The sequence below is a fragment of the Ranitomeya imitator genome, chromosome 4 (assembly GCF_032444005.1).
Source record: "Ranitomeya imitator isolate aRanImi1 chromosome 4, aRanImi1.pri, whole genome shotgun sequence".
NCBI lineage: Eukaryota > Metazoa > Chordata > Amphibia > Anura > Dendrobatidae > Ranitomeya > Ranitomeya imitator.
This window is the reverse complement of record NC_091285.1, coordinates 690,702,667-690,725,192: the sequence shown is the minus strand read 5'-3', so window position 1 is coordinate 690,725,192 and position 22,526 is coordinate 690,702,667.

The window sequence follows — 22,526 nt, the reverse complement described above, 5'->3', positions numbered from 1 at the left end:
GCAGGCACATGAACTGAAATTGAAGGGAGCCTGCCCCCCACCCACAGGTGTTTCTATGTATGTCAGCCACCTTGTACAGCAGTACTGCTGCATTTGTACGAGGTGGCTGACTTTTTCTCCTTGCCCACGTGGAACTCAACACGTACAAAATGTGTCTCATTAGAGACCATTACAATGTCCCTGAGGTGTGACTTTCCTTTGTAATGACACGCAGCACCCCCATTGTTAGCGCTGCCCGTCTCCTGACATCATTGGTTGGCTGGCTGTGCCTGTGCGTCCCCCCTGCCCGACACAACGCCCCCCGTTGTCTCATATATTTTGACTGCGAGGGTGTGATTGATGGGCACGAGCAGTGCATATGTTCCCCTGTTTTCACTCCCCTCCTTCCGCCTTCTTCTGACTGTGCGGCCTCATGGCCGCGGCATGCGATAAGGGATCAGCTGAGGCCGCCCAGTCTGAAGCAGGTGTAAGGACATGTGTGAGCGGCGAACATATTTACTGCACAAGGCCACGAATCCCAGCACCGCAGTGTGACTTTAGGAAAAGCCACTGTGGGTCTGGGATTTATGGCCATCGTTAACCGCACCGGCCAACATGAAATGAGGTCATGAGACGGCCTGCACTAACAGGGTATTGCCAAGGGATAACACAAGAGCGCAGACTCCTGTACAGCAAATAACAACGCTCAGGAATCTGCGCCCAGTACCTAGGTGCAAATTTTGACACCTGTGCTGCGTCTCGTTAAAAAGACAAGTCACGCCTCCACAACTGTTTGACAGTATAATGGGCTAAATAGTGTACGTGTTTAATTCAGCGTGTGCAAGGAGCAAAATTAAATAGAGCAACCTTTGACTTGTGCATCATTAATGCTGTTCAAGGTGTGGCTCTTGTACCTTGCAACACCTGAGGGGGGGGTTAAAGGTAACCTTTGAAATTGGTTCAACTAGGCTTCGGCCTACACTCTGCTCCTCTCCTCCTCCTGCTGACCCTGGGCTCAAACACCGCTAGTTTTTGCCCGGAAATGGTAGCTGCACAGAGAAAAACACCAGCCAATGTGTTAGTGGGGTTCAGCACCGCCAGCTGTTCCCCTGCTGTGTAGTCGGCAACGTGTCCAGCACAAGCCACGCTGGCACAACAGAACAAAAGCTGCCACCAGTGCAGGCTTCGGCCTACACTTTGCTCCTCTCCTCCTCCTCCTGCTGACCCTGGGCTCTAACACCGCTAGTTTTTGCCCGGACATGCAATCTGCACAGAGAAAAACACCAGTCAATGTGTCAGTGGGGTTCAGCAACGCCAGCTGTTCCCCTGCTGTGTAGCTTGCAACGTGACCTGCAAACGCCACGCAGGCACATGAACTGAAATTGAAGGGAGCCTGCCCCCCACCCCCCCAGGTGTTTCTATGTATAACAGCCACCTTGTACAGCAGTACTGCTGCATTTGTACAAGGTGGCTGACTTTTTCTCTTTGCACACGTGGAACTCAACAAGTACAAAATGTGTCTCATTACAGACCATTACAATGTCCCTGAGGTGTGACTTTCCTTTTTAATGACACGCAGCACCCCCATTGTTAGCGCTGCCCGTCTCCTGACATCATTGGTTGGCTGGCTGTGCCTGTGCGTCCCCCCTGCCCGACACAACGCCCCCCGTTGTCTCATATATTTTGACTGCGAGGGTGTGATTGATGGGCACGAGCAGTGCATATGTTCCCCTGTTTTCACTCCCCTCCTTCCGCCTTCTTCTGACTGTGCGGCCTCATGGCCGCGGCATGCGATAAGGGATCAGCTGAGGCCGCCCAGTCTGAAGCAGGTGTAAGGACATGTGTGAGCGGCGAACATATTTACTGCACAAGGCCACGAATCCCAGCACCGCAGTGTGACTTTAGGAAAAGCCACTGTGGGTCTGGGATTTATGGCCATCGTTAACCGCACCGGCCAACATGAAATGAGGTCATGAGACGGCCTGCACTAACAGGGTATTGCCAAGGGATAACACAAGAGCGCAGTTTCCTGTACTGCAAATAACAACGGTAAGGAATCTGCGCACAGCACCTAGGTGTAAATTTGTACACCTGTGCTGCGTCTCCTTAAAAAGACTAGTAGTCACGCCTCCACTACTGTTTGACAGTATAATGGGCTAAATAGTGTACGTGTTTAATTCAGCGTGTGCAAGGAGCAAAATTAAATAGAGCAACCTTTGACTTGTGCATCATTAATGCTGTTCAAGGTGTGGCTCTTGTACCTTGCAACACCTGAGGGGGGGGGTTAAAGGTAACCTTGGAAATTGGTTCAACTAGGCTTCGGCCTACACTCTGCTCCTCTACTCCTCCTGCTGACCCTGGGCTCAAACACCGCTAGTTTTTGCCCGGAAATGCTAGCTGCACAGAGAAAAACACCAGCCAATGTGTTAGTGGGGTTCAGCACCGCCAGCTGTTCCCCCGCTGTGTAGCCGGCATCGTGTCCAGCACAAGCCACGCTGGCACAACCGACCAAAAGCTACCACCAGTGCAGGCTTCGGCCTACACTTTGCTCCTCTCCTCCTCCTCCTGCTGACCCTGGGCTCTAACACCGCTAGTTTTTGCCCGGACATGCAATCTGCACAGAGAAAAACACCAGTCAATGTGTCAGTGGGGTTCAGCAACGCCAGCTGTTCCCCTGCTGTGTAGCTTGCAACGTGACCTGCAAACGCCACGCAGGCACATGAACTGAAATTGAAGGGAGCCTGCCCCCCACCCACAGGTGTTTCTATGTATAACAGCCACCTTGTACAGCAGTACTGCTGCATTTGTACGAGGTGGCTGACTTTTTCTCCTTGCCCACGTGGAACTCAACACGTACAAAATGTGTCTCATTAGAGACCATTACAATGTCCCTGAGGTGTGACTTTCCTTTGTAATGACACGCAGCACCACCCTTGTTAGCGCTGCCCGTCTTTTGACATCATTGGTTAGCTGGCTGCGCCTGTGCATCTCCCCTGCTCGAAACAACGCCCCTCGGTGTCTTATTTTTTTGGACAGCGAGGCTGTGATTGATGGGCATGTGCAGTGCATATGTTTGCCTGTGTTCACTCATCTCCTTCCGCCTTCTTCAGACTGGGTGTCCTCATGGCCTCGGCAGGCGATAAGGGATCAGATGAGGCCGTCCAGTCTGAAGCAGGTGTAAGGACATGTGTGAGCGGCAAACATATTTACTGCACCAGGGCACGAATCCCAGCACCGCAGTGTGATTTTTTAAAAACACACTGTGGGTCTGGGATTCATGTCCATCGCTAACCGCAACGGCCAACATGAAATGAGGTCATAAGACAGGAAGCGCTCACAGCGCATGGCCAAAGGATCACAAGAGCGCAGACTCCTGTACAGCAACTAACAACGCTCAGGAAGCTGCGCCCATGCAAAAAGGTGTTTTCGACACCTGTGCTGCTTTTCTTTAAAAAGACAAGTCACGCCTCCACTACTGTTAAACAGTATAATGGGCTAAATAGTCTACGTGTTGCATTCAGCTTGTGCAAGTAGACAAATTAATAGAGCAACCTTTTACTTGTGCAGCATTAATGCTGCAGAAGGAGTGGCTCTTGTTCTTTGTAACACCTGAGGGGGGTTAAAGGTAACCTTTGAAATTGGTTCAACTAGGCTTCGGCCTACACTTTGCTCCTCTCCTCCTCCTCCTGCTGACCCTGGGCTCTAACAACGCTAGTTTTTGCCCGGAAATGCTAGCTGCACAGAGAAAAACACCAGCCAATGTGTTAGTGGGGTTCAGCAACGCCAGCTGTTCCCCCGCTGTGTAGCCGGCATCGTGTCCAGCACAAGCCACGCTGGCACAACCGACCAAAAGCTGCCACCAGTGCAGGCTTCGGCCTACACTTTGCTCCTCTCCTCCTCCTCCTGCTGACCCTGGGCTCAAACACCGCTAGTTTTTGCCCGGAAATGCTAGCTGCACAGAGAAAAACACCAGCCAATGTGTTAGTGGGGTTCAGCAACGCCAGCTGTTCCCCCGCTGTGTAGCCGGCATCGTGTCCAGCACAAGCCACGCTGGCACAACCGACCAAAAGCTGCCACCAGTGCAGGCTTCGGCCTACACTTTGCTCCTCTCCTCCTCCTCCTGCTGACCCTGGGCTCTAACACCGCTAGTTTTTGCCCGGACATGCAATCTGCACAGAGAAAAACACCAGTCAATGTGTCAGTGGGGTTCAGCAACGCCAGCTGTTCCCCTGCTGTGTAGCTTGCAACGTGACCTGCAAACGCCACGCAGGCACATGAACTGAAATTGAAGGGAGCCTGCCCCCCACCCACAGGTGTTTCTATGTATAACAGCCACCTTGTACAGCAGTACTGCTGCATTTGTACGAGGTGGCTGACTTTTTCTCCTTGCCCACGTGGAACTCAACACGTACAAAATGTGTCTCATTAGAGACCATTACAATGTCCCTGAGGTGTGACTTTCCTTTGTAATGACACGCAGCACCACCCTTGTTAGCGCTGCCCGTCTTTTGACATCATTGGTTAGCTGGCTGCGCCTGTGCATCTCCCCTGCTCGAAACAACGCCCCTCGGTGTCTTATTTTTTTGGACAGCGAGGCTGTGATTGATGGGCATGTGCAGTGCATATGTTTGCCTGTGTTCACTCATCTCCTTCCGCCTTCTTCAGACTGGGTGTCCTCATGGCCTCGGCAGGCGATAAGGGATCAGATGAGGCCGTCCAGTCTGAAGCAGGTGTAAGGACATGTGTGAGCGGCAAACATATTTACTGCACCAGGGCACGAATCCCAGCACCGCAGTGTGATTTTTTAAAAACACACTGTGGGTCTGGGATTCATGTCCATCGCTAACCGCAACGGCCAACATGAAATGAGGTCATAAGACAGGAAGCGCTCACAGCGCATGGCCAAAGGATCACAAGAGCGCAGACTCCTGTACAGCAACTAACAACGCTCAGGAAGCTGCGCCCATGCAAAAAGGTGTTTTCGACACCTGTGCTGCTTTTCTTTAAAAAGACAAGTCACGCCTCCACTACTGTTAAACAGTATAATGGGCTAAATAGTCTACGTGTTGCATTCAGCTTGTGCAAGTAGACAAATTAATAGAGCAACCTTTTACTTGTGCAGCATTAATGCTGCAGAAGGAGTGGCTCTTGTTCTTTGTAACACCTGAGGGGGGGTTAAAGGTAACCTTTGAAATTGGTTCAACTAGGCTTCGGCCTACACTTTGCTCCTCTCCTCCTCCTCCTGCTGACCCTGGGCTCTAACAACGCTAGTTTTTGCCCGGAAATGCTAGCTGCACAGAGAAAAACACCAGCCAATGTGTTAGTGGGGTTCAGCAACGCCAGCTGTTCCCCCGCTGTGTAGCCGGCATCGTGTCCAGCACAAGCCACGCTGGCACAACCGACCAAAAGCTGCCACCAGTGCAGGCTTCGGCCTACACTTTGCTCCTCTCCTCCTCCTCCTGCTGACCCTGGGCTCAAACACCGCTAGTTTTTGCCCGGAAATGCTAGCTGCACAGAGAAAAACACCAGCCAATGTGTTAGTGGGGTTCAGCAACGCCAGCTGTTCCCCCGCTGTGTAGCCGGCATCGTGTCCAGCACAAGCCACGCTGGCACAACCGACCAAAAGCTGCCACCAGTGCAGGCTTCGGCCTACACTTTGCTCCTCTCCTCCTCCTCCTGCTGACCCTGGGCTCAAACACCGCTAGTTTTTGCCCGGAAATGCTAGCTGCACAGAGAAAAACACCAGCCAATGTGTTAGTGGGGTTCAGCACCGCCAGCTGTTCCCCTGCTGTGCAGCTTGCAACGTGACCTGCAAACGCCACGCAGGCACATGAACTGAAATTGAAGGGAGCCTGGCCCCCACCCCCAGGTGTTTCTATGTATAACAGCCACCTTGTACAGCAGTACTGCTGCATTTGTACAAGGTGGCTGATGTTTTCTCCTTGCCCACGTGGAACTCAACACGTACAAAATGTGTCTCTTTGAGACCATTCCACTGTCCCTGAGGTGTGACTTTCCTTTCTAATGATACGCAGCACCCCCCTTGGTAGCGCTTCCCGTCTTCTGACATCATTGGTTGGCTACTTGCGCCTGTTCGTCCGCCCTGCCTGAATAAAATGCTCCTCGTTGTCTTAATTATTTTGACTGCGAGGGTGTGATTGATGGGCACGAGCAGTGCATATCTTCGCCTGTCTTAACTCATCTCCTTCAGCCTTCTTCAGACTGTGCAGCCTCATGGCCGCGGCATGCAAGAAGGGATCAGCAGAGGCCGCCCAGTCTGAAGCAGGTGTAAGGACGTGTGTGAGCGGCCAAAATATTTACTGCTCAAGGCCACGAATCCCAGCACCGCAGTGTGGCTTTATGAAAAGACACTGTGGGTCTGGGATTTATGGCCATCGTTAACCGCACCGGCCAACATGAAATGATGTCATAAGATGGGCAGCGCTAACAGGGCATTGCCAAGGGATAACACAAGAGCGCAGACTCCTGTACAGCAAATAACAACGCTCAGGAAGCTGCTCCAAGCACCAAGGCGTTATTTTGGACACCTGTGCTGCGTCTCATCAAAAAACCAAGTCACGCATCCACTACAGTTTGACTGTAGAATGGGGTAAATTGTGTATGTCTTTCATTCAGCGTGTGCAAGTAGACAAATTAATAGAGCAACCTTTCACTTGTGCAGCATTAATACTGCACAAGGTGTGTCTCTTGTACTTTGTAACACCTGAGGGGGGGGTTAAAGGTTTCCTTTGAAATTGGTTCAACTAAGCTTCGGCCTACACTCTGCTCCTCTCCTCCTCCTCCTGCTTCAACACGGGCTCTAACATCGCTAGTTTTTGCCCGCAAGTGCTAGCTGCACAGAGAAAAACACACGCCATTGTGTTAGTGGGGTTCAGCAACGCCAGCTGTTCCCCCAGTGTGTAGCCGGCAAAGTGTCCTGCAAACGCAACGCAGACACAAAGCTGCCTCCAGTGCAGGCTTCGGCCTACACTCATCTCCCCCTGCTTACCCTTTGCTCCAACACCGCTAGTTGGGGCTCTAGGAAGACAATCTTTAATAGGCAAGGCAACGCATCCGGGTTCCAGCACCGCCAGCTGGTTCTCGGCAGTGTTTTTGTCACAGGTACTCCCTCGTGCCAAGCCTGGTTTCAGCACCGTCAGCTGTTTCCGGGTTGTGTCAAGCTCACTGAGACACCTATGCTTGCCTCGTCGTGGTGCGGTCGGGTTAGCCAACTCCAGGGTGCCTCCAGTTTAGGAGCTTCCTATGTGGGCTGCGTGAACTGGTAGTCAAGGCTGGTTCTGTAGTGCCAGTAGGCCCAGCTCCCCCTGTAGGACTGTTGGGGTTCGGTAACTGCGGCTGCCTCGCGGCCTAGCTGTTCTCTCCTCTCCTGTGGACCTTCGGGTCCACCACCTGGTTCCAGCACCGTCAGCTGGTTCCGGGCCGAGCCTTTGGCTTAGGTGCCTCCTCCTGGGTATCCGAGTTCCGCCAACGCCAGGCGGTCCTTGGTAGTGCTTTTAAGCGCGGGCACCTACAGCTTAGTAACCGGGTTCCAGCACCGTCAGCTGGTCCTCGGTCGTGCCATTGGCTCTTGCACACTGGGGCAACGCATCCGGGTTCCAGCACCGCCAGCTGGTTCTCGGCAGTGTTTTTGTCACAGGTACTCCCTCGTGCCAAGCCTGGTTTCAGCACCGTCAGCTGTTTCCGGGTTGTGTCAAGCTCACTGAGACACCTATGCTTGCCTCGTCGTGGTGCGGTCGGGTTAGCCAACTCCAGGGTGCCTCCAGTTTAGGAGCTTCCTATGTGGGCTGCGTGAACTGGTAGTCAAGGCTGGTTCTGTAGTGCCAGTAGGCCCAGCTCCCCCTGTAGGACTGTTGGGGTTCGGTAACTGCGGCTGCCTCGCGGCCTAGCTGTTCTCTCCTCTCCTGTGGACCTTCGGGTCCACCACCTGGTTCCAGCACCGTCAGCTGGTTCCGGGCCGAGCCTTTGGCTTAGGTGCCTCCTCCTGGGTATCCGAGTTCCGCCAACGCCAGGCGGTCCTTGGTAGTGCTTTTAAGCGCGGGCACCTACAGCTTAGTAACCGGGTTCCAGCACCGTCAGCTGGTCCTCGGTCGTGCCATTGGCTCTTGCACACTGGGGCAACGCATCCGGGTTCCAGCACCGCCAGCTGGTTCTCGGCAGTGTTTTTGTCACAGGTACTCCCTCGTGCCAAGCCTGGTTTCAGCACCGTCAGCTGTTTCCGGGTTGTGTCAAGCTCACTGAGACACCTATGCTTGCCTCGTCGTGGTGCGGTCGGGTTAGCCAACTCCAGGGTGCCTCCAGTTTAGGAGCTTCCTATGTGGGCTGCGTGAACTGGTAGTCAAGGCTGGTTCTGTAGTGCCAGTAGGCCCAGCTCCCCCTGTAGGACTGTTGGGGTTCGGTAACTGCGGCTGCCTCGCGGCCTAGCTGTTCTCTCCTCTCCTGTGGACCTTCGGGTCCACCACCTGGTTCCAGCACCGTCAGCTGGTTCCGGGCCGAGCCTTTGGCTTAGGTGCCTCCTCCTGGGTATCCGAGTTCCGCCAACGCCAGGCGGTCCTTGGTAGTGCTTTTAAGCGCGGGCACCTACAGCTTAGTAACCGGGTTCCAGCACCGTCAGCTGGTCCTCGGTCGTGCCATTGGCTCTTGCACACTGGGGCAACGCATCCGGGTTCCAGCACCGCCAGCTGGTTCTCGGCAGTGTTCTTGTCACAGGTACTCCCTCGTGCCAAGCCTGGTTTCAGCACCGTCAGCTGTTTCCGGGTTGTGTCAACTTCACTGAGACACCTATGCTTGCCTCGTCGTGGTGCGGTCGGGTTAGCCAACTCCAGGGTGCCTCCAGTTTAGGAGCTTCCTATGTGGGCTGCGTGAACTGGTAGTCAAGGCTGGTTCTGTAGTGCCAGTAGGCCCAGCTCCCCCTGTAGGACTGTTGGGGTTCGGTAACTGCGGCTGCCTCGCGGCCTAGCTGTTCTCTCCTCTCCTGTGGACCTTCGGGTCCACCACCTGGTTCCAGCACCGTCAGCTGGTTCCGGGCCGAGCCTTTGGCTTAGGTGCCTCCTCCTGGGTATCCGAGTTCCGCCAACGCCAGGCGGTCCTTGGTAGTGCTTTTAAGCGCGGGCACCTACAGCTTAGTAACCGGGTTCCAGCACCGTCAGCTGGTCCTCGGTCGTGCCATTGGCTCTTGCACACTGGGGCAACGCATCCGGGTTCCAGCACCGCCAGCTGGTTCTCGGCAGTGTTCTTGTCACAGGTACTCCCTCGTGCCAAGCCTGGTTTCAGCACCGTCAGCTGTTTCCGGGTTGTGTCAACTTCACTGAGACACCTATGCTTGCCTCGTCGTGGTGCGGTCGGGTTAGCCAACTCCAGGGTGCCTCCAGTTTAGGAGCTTCCTATGTGGGCTGCGTGAACTGGTAGTCAAGGCTGGTTCTGTAGTGCCAGTAGGCCCAGCTCCCCCTGTAGGACTGTTGGGGTTCGGTAACTGCGGCTGCCTCGCGGCCTAGCTGTTCTCTCCTCTCCTGTGGACCTTCGGGTCCACCACCTGGTTCCAGCACCGTCAGCTGGTTCCGGGCCGAGCCTTTGGCTTAGGTGCCTCCTCCTGGGTATCCGAGTTCCGCCAACGCCAGGCGGTCCTTGGTAGTGCTTTTAAGCGCGGGCACCTACAGCTTAGTAACCGGGTTCCAGCACCGTCAGCTGGTCCTCGGTCGTGCCATTGGCTCTTGCACACTGGGGCAACGCATCCGGGTTCCAGCACCGCCAGCTGGTTCTCGGCAGTGTTCTTGTCACAGGTACTCCCTCGTGCCAAGCCTGGTTTCAGCACCGTCAGCTGTTTCCGGGTTGTGTCAACTTCACTGAGACACCTATGCTTGCCTCGTCGTGGTGCGGTCGGGTTAGCCAACTCCAGGGTGCCTCCAGTTTAGGAGCTTCCTATGTGGGCTGCGTGAACTGGTAGTCAAGGCTGGTTCTGTAGTGCCAGTAGGCCCAGCTCCCCCTGTAGGACTGTTGGGGTTCGGTAACTGCGGCTGCCTCGCGGCCTAGCTGTTCTCTCCTCTCCTGTGGGCCTTCGGGTCCACCACCTGGTTCCAGCACCGTCAGCTGGTTCTCGGCAGTGTCTTTTGCTCTTGTACCTTCTGCTCCCCATCCTGGTTCCAGTACCGTCAGCTGGTTCCGGGCAGAGCCTTTGGCTTAGGTGCCTCCTTCTGGGTATCCAAGTTCCACCAACGTCAGGTGGTCCTTGGTAGTGCTTTCAGGCACGGGTACCTCCTGCTTAGTAACCGGGTTCCAGTAACGTCAGCTGGTCCTCGGTAGTTCCATTGGCTCTTGGACCTTCGGCTACCCATCCGGGTTCCAGTACCGTCAGCTGGTTCTCGGCAGTGTCTTTTGCTCTTGTACCTTCTGCTCCCCATCCTGGTTCCAGTAACGTCAGCTGGTTCCGGGCAGAGCCTTTGGCTTAGGTGCCTCCTTCTGGGTATCCGAGTTCCGTCAACGTCAGGCGGTCCTTGGTAGTGCTTTTTAGCACGGGTACCTCCTGCTTAGTAACCGGGTTCCAGTAACGTCAGCTGGTCCTCGGTAGTTCCATAGGCTCTTGAACCTTCGGGTAGCCATCCGAGTTCCAGTTCCATCAGCTGGTTCTTGGCATTTTCTCAGCCTTCTTGTACCTTCTGCTACATTTCCAAGTTGAAGACCCTAACGTCGACGACCCGGAAGACCACCACGATGACGACGACACGGAAGACCACCCCGATGACGACGACGACGACGGCGGAGATGACGACACTGGAGACGACGACCCTGGAGACGACAACATGGAAGACCGAGAAGCAGAAGAACAAGAGGCTGCAGAACAAAGAGCAGAAGAACATTAAGCATAAGACTTAATATCAGAGCAAAAGATATTATCTAAATTATATGCAGAAGAAGACTAAGCAGTGTATGGGGGTGAGTCCGTTCCTCCTCGTGGTGCCCCTGGATAAAGCCTGATGCTGCAGGCCAAACTGAACGCGGACAAATGTAACTTTTGTGACTGGCAGAACGGAAGGTGTAATCTTCCAACTTTTATAGATAACAACTACGGGAATGCCTGTCACAAATGAGAATATGATGAAGAAGTAGAATAGGAAGAATAATAACAGTGGAATAAAAAGAATATGTAGAATAAGAAGAATAATAATAGTTGAATAAAATGAATATGAAGAATGTATTAAAAAAAAAAAAATATGTAGAAGATGAAGAAGAAGATGAATAAGGTGAAGAAGTTGATGTCAAAGATGCTGATGATGATGAAGATGAAAGTGTGGGAAAAGAAAAAAAAAAAGAAAAAAAAAAAAGAAGGGGAAGGGCGTGGAATAGTGAAACATCAATATCTGACAAAATAAAAAAAAAATTTACATAGTCAATATCTTTGTCACTCCGAACGTCTTAAAAAAAAACAAAAAACATGCTATTCTATTTGATTGGGATAAACCTCTATGACTTTAATGTCTCCGCCACCTCCCCAAATACATCCGGCATTATTCTTAGTTGTTTTCCTTCATGTAGAATGAACCTACAAGGAAAGAAAGGGTTTATTTTAATTCCGATATTTTGGTCCCATTGACTTGCATTGGGATCGGGTATCGGTATCGGCGATATCCGATATTTTTTGAATATCGGCCGATCCAAACCGATACCGATACTTTCCGATATCGGAAGGTATCGCTCAACACTAATCTTCACAGATCCTGGAGCCCATGAACTGTTAGCGGGTCCTCTGTTGAGAGGCCGAACATTCCACCCTTACCTGTTGAATCCCAAGGACTACAGCCTGGACCTGAGGGACGGAGTCTTGTTCAATCCCTGTTGTTTTTCTCTCCGGCTGGAACGTCCCCCTGCAGTGACAGACAGGCCTGCGACGTGGGAAGATAACCTCTTGGGACAAAGGAACTGGTAACGTGTGGATAGGGAAAGTGAGGGACAGTTTGTTATTACACGTTATCTCTGTGAATAGGCATATTTTGTACTGTATATTATTGTGTTCCGCTGTGTTAAGGAAAATGTATAACAGTAAAGATACGGTTGTTAAAATAGAATCTGAGTGTGGAAGTTTTGCTGGGCCAGATCATGGATATACATGGGCGACCTTGCCCTCGGTCACTTCATCTGGCGTAGTCGGCAGGATCTGTGCCCAGCAGGATTCCCACCCAGGCCCAGTGTACAGTCAGAAACCGCCGCCGGTGTCTATTGTAAATCAGGTCAGGAAGTTTGGCGGGCGAAACTACCCCGTACCAGAATGGGCGGAACAAGTGCGGATACTGGGAGAAATGTATAATATTGACCCTAAGACCTTGGCAGAAATGGTGGTACTGACGCTAGAGGGGGAGGCATGGATGACAGTCAGACTGGAGACGGTCAGGGGGCAGCGTACGTTGGAAGACTTGGTGCGGGTGCTGGAAAAGACCTATGGACCTACTACGTACCAGGGAACACTGCGATACCTGTTCTTTAGACGGACACAGCTTGAATGGAAAGACATCCCCCAATATGCAAATGCCCTTCAGGTACTCCTTGAACAAGTCTGTGCAAAAGGGGAACAACTGACTACTATGGCTCCTCGTGACCTGGTACTGAGAGACCAATTCGTTATAGGCCTGAGAGACCAGTATCTTAACCGTACGCTACAGGACTTGATTCGGATGACGCCGACTCTCACCTTCGCTGAAGTCAAGCAGGAAGCCATAGAACGTTCTAGGGGACCCGTCATGGATGTGGGGACTCAAAGCGCTGCGTGCAGATCCATATTAGACATTAAACAGCCCAACAGTGACACCGAGGAGCTGAAACAGATGGTAGCAGTCGCAGATTTACAGCAACAGGTGTCACAGTTAACACTAGAACGACAGAGAGACCAGCAGATGCAACCTAGCCGTCCCGCAGGACCGTGTTGGTCATGTGGTGATCCTCGTCATAGGGCGAACCGTTGTCGTCAACGAACAAACCGTCAGTTACCACAACGAACGGAAAATCAGCTACATCCACGAGCAGAGCCGCCACGCCAGGTCTCACCACAATGGCCGCCGTTAAACTAGACACCCCTGCAGCTGAGGTTCGAGCAGCAGGGGGGGATAGAGAATGGGGTGTAGAAAAACAGAGCCAGCAACGGAGTACTCTTGCCTCGAGTAGTCCTACACTTGAAGTTATTCTGGAGGGAGTTGCAGTACAAGGATTGATGGACACTGGGTCGCAAGTGACCACGATCTCTGAACAGTTTTATGAAAAGTACCTCAAACCCAGAACTGCTTGTGATCCAGATACCACCATTAAGATAATTGCGGCTAATAACCTACCCATTCCAGTAACCGGAGTCGCCTGGATGGATACGAAGGCCTGCGGACAAGACCTAGGGAAACGAGGAATCGTCATTATCAAGGAAGGCTTCGGCCCCGAGACCCCAGTAATAATCGGAATGAATATCTTGAAAGACCTGGATCTTATGCTGTTGACAAGAAAAGGGCCCAAGTACTGGCAGAAGGTTACGAAACATAAACCGACTCGTCTGGCGTTCCAGCGCGTAATCCGGACCATTGGACTTCAACAGATGGCAAAGGAACAACTACCCCTAGCAGCCATTAAGGTGCCCCGCTGTACCCGGATTACTTTGCCCGCTGAAAAAGAGACAGTCATTTCCCTGCCTCTTAACACCAACCAACAGCTTGAAGGAGTTGAAGTGTTAATCGAGCCGAGGGCTCCAAGTGGGGGTAAGCTAAACCCACTGGTCGCCCGCACCCTAGCCGTCGTGAGGAACGGAAGGGTCCCTGTCCGGCTGAACAACACCGCAGACGTAGGTGTAGCCCTTGAAGCTGGCACGCAACTTGCCAGAGTATATGCTCTACCCACAGAAGTGAACCCCATGGGGCCCTTACAATTCACCCCGTCTACAGAAGATGGCTGGACGGTAACCGTCTCAGCCATAAATGCTCAAGCAGATGATGAAGACATTGGGCGAAAATTACTGGAAAAAGTGCAACTGGACCCGTCCCAGTACACCAAACAGGAAGTGTCTCAAGTGGAGGGACTACTGCGAGAACACCAAGACTCCTTTGCAAAGCATGACACCGACTTCGGGTACACCACCAGTATCCAACACGAGATTCCCACGGGCGATACTGCCCCTATTCGCGAGAGGTACCGACAAATACCACTTCAACAATACCAGGAGGTGAAAAGCCTCTTAGAATCTATGCTACACGCTGGAGTGGTGCGGGAGAGCCAGAGCCCATGGGCTGCACCCATGGTGATAGTCAAAAAGAAAGATGGATCCCTGAGATTTTGCGTAGACGACCGTCGGCTGAACGCGTGCACGATCCGGGACTCCTATCCACTCCCCCGGATCGAAGAGTCACTGACCGCCCTGAAGAAGGCCAAATATTTGTCGTCCCTAGACTTGGCCAGTGGATATTGGCAGGTCCCCATGAGTGAGAAGGACAGAGAAAAGATCGCCTTCATCCTTCCCATGGGCCTGTACGAGTTTGACCGGATGCCATTCGGCTTGAGTAACGCACCAGGGACCTTTCAGAGACTGATGGAACGCTGTCTGGGAGATTTCAACTTCGAATTCACGCTGATATACCTTGATGACATCGTGGTATACTCCGCCACCTTTGAGGATCATCTTCACAAGCTTGGCAAAGTGCTCCAGCGCTTGAAGAGACACGGCTTGAAGTTGAAGCCCAGCAAGTGCCGTCTATTCCAGCAGGAGATCGATTACCTGGGACACCGGATCTCAGCCGAAGGTGTCCAACCCTCTCCAGAGAAGATAGCAGCTGTCCGAGAGTGGCCACAACCAACTACCATCAAAGAAGTCCAGGCTTTCCTGGGGCTAGCGGGCTATTACCGCCGATTTGTCAAGGACTTTGCCCAGCTTGCGGAACCACTGCATGAGACTCTCCGAGGGACCGCGAACAGTCCCAGAGGACGACGCCTCAGCTGGGGGCCCGACCAAGAGAAATCCTTCCGGGCGCTTCAAGCTGCTTTGACATCGCCCCCTATTCTGGCATTTGCAGAATACACCCTGCCGTTCCAGTTATACATCGACGCAAGCCTTCAAGGTCTCGGGGCGGTCCTCTCCCAAGTCCAAGATAACAAGGAACGCGTAACAGCCTATGCCAGTAGATCCCTCCGTGACACCGAAAAGAACCCCGTCAACTACAGCTCTTTCCGCCTGGAACTCCTGGCCCTGACCTGGGCTATGGCAGAGAAATTTGCTGGCTACCTGACAGGGGCGGAGGTGCTGGTCGTGACAGACAACAATCCTCTTGCCCACCTAGAAAATGCCAAACTAGGGGCAATGGAACAGTGCTGGATGGCAAGGCTCTCTAGATTCCAATACAAAATTAAATACAGAGCGGGGACGGAGAATCAGAATGCTGACAGCCTTTCCAGAGTGACATCATCCTCGCCAGTGGGGGACCGGGATGAAGAGTTGGAGGAAGATGAACTGCCCGACTTTGCCTGGCTAGCTAAACAAATAGAAGATAGCCGCCAGTATGCTGTAGGCGGGATCGAAGCCATAGTGGGGTCCCCCCTGTCCCAACAAGAATGGGCCAAGCTTCAAGATCGTGACCCTGAGCACGTCTTACTGAAACAGTACGTGAAGACACAAGAGAAACCACCCTCCGAAGTAAGAGCCCGACTATCAACCAGGCCCTCTGCCCTACTTGCCCAATGGGATCGGCTGATCGTGAAGGATAGAGTCTTGTATCGCAGGGCCCTTTTATCCCATATGCTGGAAGAATGTCTGCAGATTGTCGTCCCGGTGCAGCTGGCCCATGAGATGGTGGCTGAAGCCCACAGAAGGAACGGCCACTTCGGCATAGACAAGACCCTCCGGTGGACCCAGCAATTCATTTTTTGCCCAGGACTCCGTAAGCTGGTTGAAAACGTCTGCCTAGGATGTCGTACATGTGAACTCCACAAGTCTACTGAACAGCGTGCACCCGTCCAGACTATTAGCACATCCAGGCCCCTCGAGTTGTTGATGATGGACTATCTGTTGATTGGAACGGCGAATAGTGGCTACTAGTACTGTCTGGTGATGGTAGACCACTTCACGAAATTCGCCGTCGCTGTTGCTACCAAAGATCAGACTGCCGAATCAGCTGCACAGGCCATCTGTCAGCACTTCGTTCGGGTCTACGGGTGTCCGGAGCGGCTGCACTCTGATCAGGGGGCGTGTTTCAAAGGGCGAGTCATTGAAGAACTCCAGCAGATGTATGGAATCAAGAAGTCCAGGACCACCCCGTATCATCCGTAAGGGAATGGCGCGTGTGAACGTTTCAACCGGACCCTCTTACAACTGATCCGAACCTTAGCAGAAGACAAAAAGCCCGACTGGCCTCGATTCCTCCCAGAACTGCTGTGGGCCTATAACAATCAAGTCCATTCTGTCACCGGATACACGCCTTACACCCTCCTTTTTGGCCGCCCAGGCAAAGGCATCCATGAGCTACACCTGTCTAACTCTGATGAAGACACCTGTGGTACCTATCCTTCCTGGCTACAAGCACACCGTCAAAGGATGGAAACTGTCTACCGGCTGGTGGAACAGCAGATCCAGGACCAGGTCCACGCTGACCCACTTCCAGTACAAGAAGACCTACTGAGTGTGGGTCAACTGGTCCTAGTTCGTATAAAGAAACCGCAAGGAAAACTCCGGCCCAAGTGGGAGACCGAAGTCTATCGAATAATTGGACACCCGTACCCTGGTGGCCCCGTCTACCAAGTACAAGGCGAAGACAGCGGCAGCCTCCGCACCCTGCACCGCAACATGTTGCGCCCCTGTCGTTCTCAGCCTGACGTCCCTCCTGTAATACCTGGAGGGATGGATATCACTAATGCTGTGGGAGACACCGATACCGGGGGTGTAGAGGTGGAAGACATCCCTACCCCTGCTCGCCTGACTGACGCGTCTGAACCCCTTACCTCCTCGACTGACTTACCGACTGGGGTGACTGATCGGGGGGAGGGGCTGGCACCCGTTAGGCAGACGAGGACTACCGCCGGAGTGCCCCCGGGACAGTCCTACAGAGACCAATATGTGTGGCCTTTTCCGCAGCCGGGTCCTGCCACTTCCACAGCCATCGCCGCCCTGGGGACAGTCGTTGACAGGGACTGCCAACCTTTAAGCGGGGGGGCGTGTAGTGAGCTGGCCGGCTGTGACTGTTCTATTATCATTGACATAGAATCTGTGACAGACACTGCCCCCGTGTGGCCAGAAGTTATACCTATGCCAAATGTGATTACAGAGGGACAAACTGTATTGGCAAAACTTCCCCCTGTGATGTCATGTGAACAGGGAGGGGAGGAAAAGAGAAAGCCCGGGAAACTGGTGTGTGCAGAGAGAGATCTGTGTGTGCTGGCGTCCTCCTGTAGATGCGATATAGAAGATTGCCTGGATGACCGCTATCTCTTGGAAGCGGACATCCAGATTGTTCCCAGCTCCCACACTGCGGATAACCCAACGGAGACATCTTCACAGATCCTGGAGCCCATGAACTGTAAGCGGGTCCTCTGTGGAGAGGCCGAACATTCCACCCTTACCTGTTGAATCCCAAGGACTACAGCCTGGACCTGAGGGACGGAGTCTTGTTCAATCCCTGTTTTTCTCTCCGGCTGGAACGTCCCCCTACAGTGACAGACAGGCCTGCGACGTGGGAAGATAATCTCCTGGAGCAAAGGAACTGGTAACGTGTTGATAGGGAAAGTGAGGGACAGTCTGTTATTACACGTTATCTCTGTGAATAGGTATATTTTGTACTGTATATTATTGTGTTCCGCTGTGTTAAGGAAAATGTATAACAGTAAAGATACGGTTGTTAAAATAGAATCTGAGTGTGGAAGTTTTGCTGGGCCAGATCATGGATATACATGGGCGACCTTGCCCTCGGTCACTTCACATGCATACACACATACAGTTATATACACATGTAGTATACACATACCGTACATACATACACCGTACATACACACAGATATACATACAAATACAGTATATGCAAACATACATATACCTTACATGCACACAGATACACATAAATATACCGTCATACATACACATACCGTACATACACACATGCATATACCGTACATTCACAGAAATACCGAACATACATATACCATACATACACACAGATACACATACATATACCGTACATACATACACATACCTTACATGCATACATACACATATACCATACATACACAGATAGTTATATAAATGTGGCACCCCTAGGGGTATTTGCCACAAAAATAGTTACTGACAATAAATACAAATACTAAGATAGCAAAACTGCACTACCACTTCCGGCCAGAAGGGGGAGCTCCAGAGACTCCCCTTGATCCATTCTGGTCTGAGAGAAGAACTGGCAGTTGGGCTAAGGAGCTGAAAGTGAGAGGTCATACAGCTGAATTTCTAACAGCCCTGTGACGGTTTCCAGGCCCAAATCACCGGCCTGAGGAGAAGAGGGATAGAGAAAAAGGACATTGTGAGAACCGGGTAACATTAATCACTACCCAGAACAGGCGCAAAGACGGATACCGGATCCGTGGCTGTATTCATTACATATAATACAGCAACCGGAAAAACGTGAGGTGATATCAGCTTCACTAGGGCCGGACGCAGCAACAGACACAGAGTTCAGCGGTACTCCCAGAGGGGGTAAACCGATAAAAGGACTCGGGTTGCCCGTCGAACCAGGACCCGGAGGGGACAGATTGGGCCGGCAGCCAGTTCACATACAGCAGCAGGGCCACACAGAAACTGCGTACAATAAGAGGCGAAGACCCCGGCAGGGTCAAAGTAACTCAGAGTTCCCATACAGACTCCGGTGACAGGACTGGTTGTAAATCCTTTTATGTTAAAGTAAACTGGTTAAACGTTTCAGTGCCTCAGACTTTCATTTGGACAATAGCCATCTATCCAGGATCGGGATCGTCACCGCTGGGAGAACCTGCTGCTGATCAAGTAAGTGCCTGTTCCCTCATGATACCCCTTACACTGTGCATCGCCTGAGGCCACAGCACCGGGTCAAGCCACCCGTGACATCCCCCTCAAGAGACAGACTCCATTGGTCCGGTGCTGGGTATCCCGGTCTCCTGGGCGTCACATACACATATAGTACACACATACCGTACATACATATACCATACATACACCAAATACACATACCGAACATACAGATACACATACATGTACCATACAGTATATACACATAGTATACACATACCGTACACACAGACATACACATATACTGTATGTACATGCACATAAACATACATATATCCAAAGAAATTTATTGCACATACACAGATACACACAGATACTGTACATACACACAGACATACACATACTGTACATGCATACACACAGCCATACAAATATACCATACATACACACATATGCCGTACATACATACACACATATGCCGTACATACATACACAGATATACACACAGATGCACACACATACAAGCACATACATACACACATGCTAATCTTGTATAGGTGATCAGATGAGCCCTGGATGAGGTCACATAGTTCAGTTGCAGAGGGCTGCAGACCCCACTGTGGGGGATGGGGCACAGAGCAGACAGCACTGATAACAGCCCCTGGTTCTACCTGCTGTCCCGTGCAGTGAGCTCCTCCCCCATCTCTTCACAGTCTGCTGGGGACAGAACAGTGGAGGGAGCAGAAGACCCCCTAAGGCTCTCTTCCTCCACTGCTGTCTCTATGTGCTGTGCGGTGTAGGGGTGAGTACTCACGATTGGGACGCGCCATGCAGGAGGACAGCAACCAGTGAGCGCTCTCCTCAGTCTGGTCATGGTGAGGTAAGGAAAGCGTTCATTGGCCAGCGTCTCTCCCTGCATGACACGCCCCCTTTTTGATCTCCTGCACTTCACGCCCCGCTCTCTCCCTCGCACTGGGTGTTCCATGATTATAGGAGGGAGTGAGAGGGGCCCGATCCTGCACAATACCGGGCCTGCCTGCAGAGACCACCCTCCACCGCTGGGTCCTGGAGCAGTGCCATCAGCAGTGTGTCCGCCCCTGGCTGGGGGCCCCTAGGGCAGTGGGCGCCCTAGGCAGCTGCCTACTCTGCCTGCCCCTAACGCCGGCCCTGACACTAGGTTTTCTGTGGCACAAAATGAGAGACAGATGCCACACACAGCACTGGCACTGAGGCAGAATTGCCAATCTTAATCTCCCACTATTTTTTTTTTTATTTATGGGAGAATTGGCAAGAAATCAGGCCCACTGTTAGACTGTATGTTTTCTGTGCCAGAAAATGAGACACAGATGCCACACACAGGACTGCCACTGATGCAGATTTGCCAATTTTAATCTGCACCCTTTTTTTTTTTTCTTCAGGGAGACTAGTGAATAAATCTGGGCCACTGTATTAGAGTCTATTTTCTGTGGCAGAAAGTGGCTTGAAGAGATATAACGAAAAAAAAAAAAGGTACTGTCCTACAATTACTATCTCCCTGCAGTAATCTCAGCCAGGTATGGCAGGCAGCAATAAGGAGTGGACTGATGCAGAAATTAAATCAAAAGTGTGGACAAACAAACAAGATAGCTGTGCAGAAAGGAAGGAACAAGAGGATTTGTGCTTTGAAAAAAGCAGTTGGTTTGCACAGCGGCGTACACACAGCAATGCAGCTATCAGGGAGCCTTCTAGGGCAGCTCAATGAGCTACAGCGCTGAGGGGAAAAAATGTAGCTTCCACTGTCCCTGCAAACAAAAGGTGGTGTTGGACATTGGAAATCGCTACAGCACAAGCGGTTTGGGGGTTAATGGACCCTGCCTAACGCTATCCCTGCTTCTGACGAAGCGGCAGCAACCTCTCCCTATGCTCAGATCAGCAGCAGTAAGATGGCGGTCGTCGGGAACGCTTCTTTATAGCCCCTGTGACGCCGCAGACAGCAAGCCAATCACTGCAATGCCCTTCTCTAAGATGGTGGGGACCAGGACCTATGTCATCACGCTGCCCACACTCTGCGTCCACCTTCATTGGCTGAGAAATGGCGCTGAACGCGTCATCGAAACGCGACTTTGGCACGAAAGTCGCGTACCGCATGGCCGACCCCGCACAGGGATCGGATCGGGTTTCATGAAACCCAACTTTGCCAAAAGTCGGCGACTTATGAAAATGACCAATCCGTTTCGCTCAACCCTACTCCTGACTACAAGGCATTCTCTATGGTTATGCAACAAGTGCAGACCTATTGGATTTGCTCATATTATTCAGCCTTTTTTTGGCGATTTTCCATAAAATATAAAACACACAGCACATGTTACTAGTGATGAGCGAATATACTCGTTGCTCAGGTTTTCAGAGCAGGCTCGGGTGGTTTTCGAGTATTTATGACTACTCTGAGTTTTAGTTTTCATTGCCGCAGCTGCATGATTTTACGGCTACTAGCCAGCTTGATTACATGTGGGGATTCCCTAGCAACCAGGCAACCCCCACATGTACTCAGCCTGGCTACCAGCTGTAAATCATGCAGCTGCATCAACAAAATACTCGGAGACAACCAGAGCGTGCTCAGGAAAACCCGAGCAACTAGTATACTCGCTAATCACTACATGTGAGCTCTATACATGCATGATTATTACTTCCATTCTGCATAGGGGTGACTATATGTATATACCAATCAAGAGTCTTACAAATATTCTTTGTTTATTGCTCCTTACTACATTTGTGGCTATTTGATATAGAACCAGCAAGGGTGTTGGATAATGATTGTGTTGTGTTTACATGTTTTTAATGGGTTTGTGTAACCATAGCTATGAAATTAAGCTTTGTATTTTTTGATTATTTACCAGGTGTACACACTTATTTTTGTTATTTCTCTCCCTTTTACATGTACTTTGCTTCCCATACCAGGGGTAGCACCTTGATGTGCATTTAGCTCAGTGTTTATCTGTGTTATTTCATCATAGGTGCGCCCTAGTTTCTTTATTATACATCTGGGATAGGAGGTCTCATTCCATTCACCAAAACCATGTTGCACCACAGACTGTCCAGGAATTGACAGATGCTTAAATTCAGGTTTGAGAGGAGATCCCTTATCTCTTTATTAGCATGCCCAGGTGTTATAGGGAGGTCATACAGGCACGTGGAGGCCACACACACTACTGAGCATCATTTCCTTGTCTTGAGACATTTCCACTGAAGTTGGATCTGCCTGTAATTTGATTTTCCGCTTTGATTTTGAGGACTATTACAAGTTCAGATCTCCATGGGAAATTTAGTTTACGTTTAGGATTTGTATGTTTCATTATTCATTACATAGAGGAATGTGTTGAGAAAAAAAGATTTGCAACTGTAATATTTCTTTCATTGATATCTAGGATGTGGTATTTTAATATTCCCTTTTTTTTTGAGCAAGCAATACATCAGGATGGGGGGGCCTGGTGCAAATCTTGCATTGGGGCCCATTAGACTTTTATGCCACTGTCCACCAGGCTCAATATCTGAAGCTGTAAATCCTGTATTGGATCCAGTT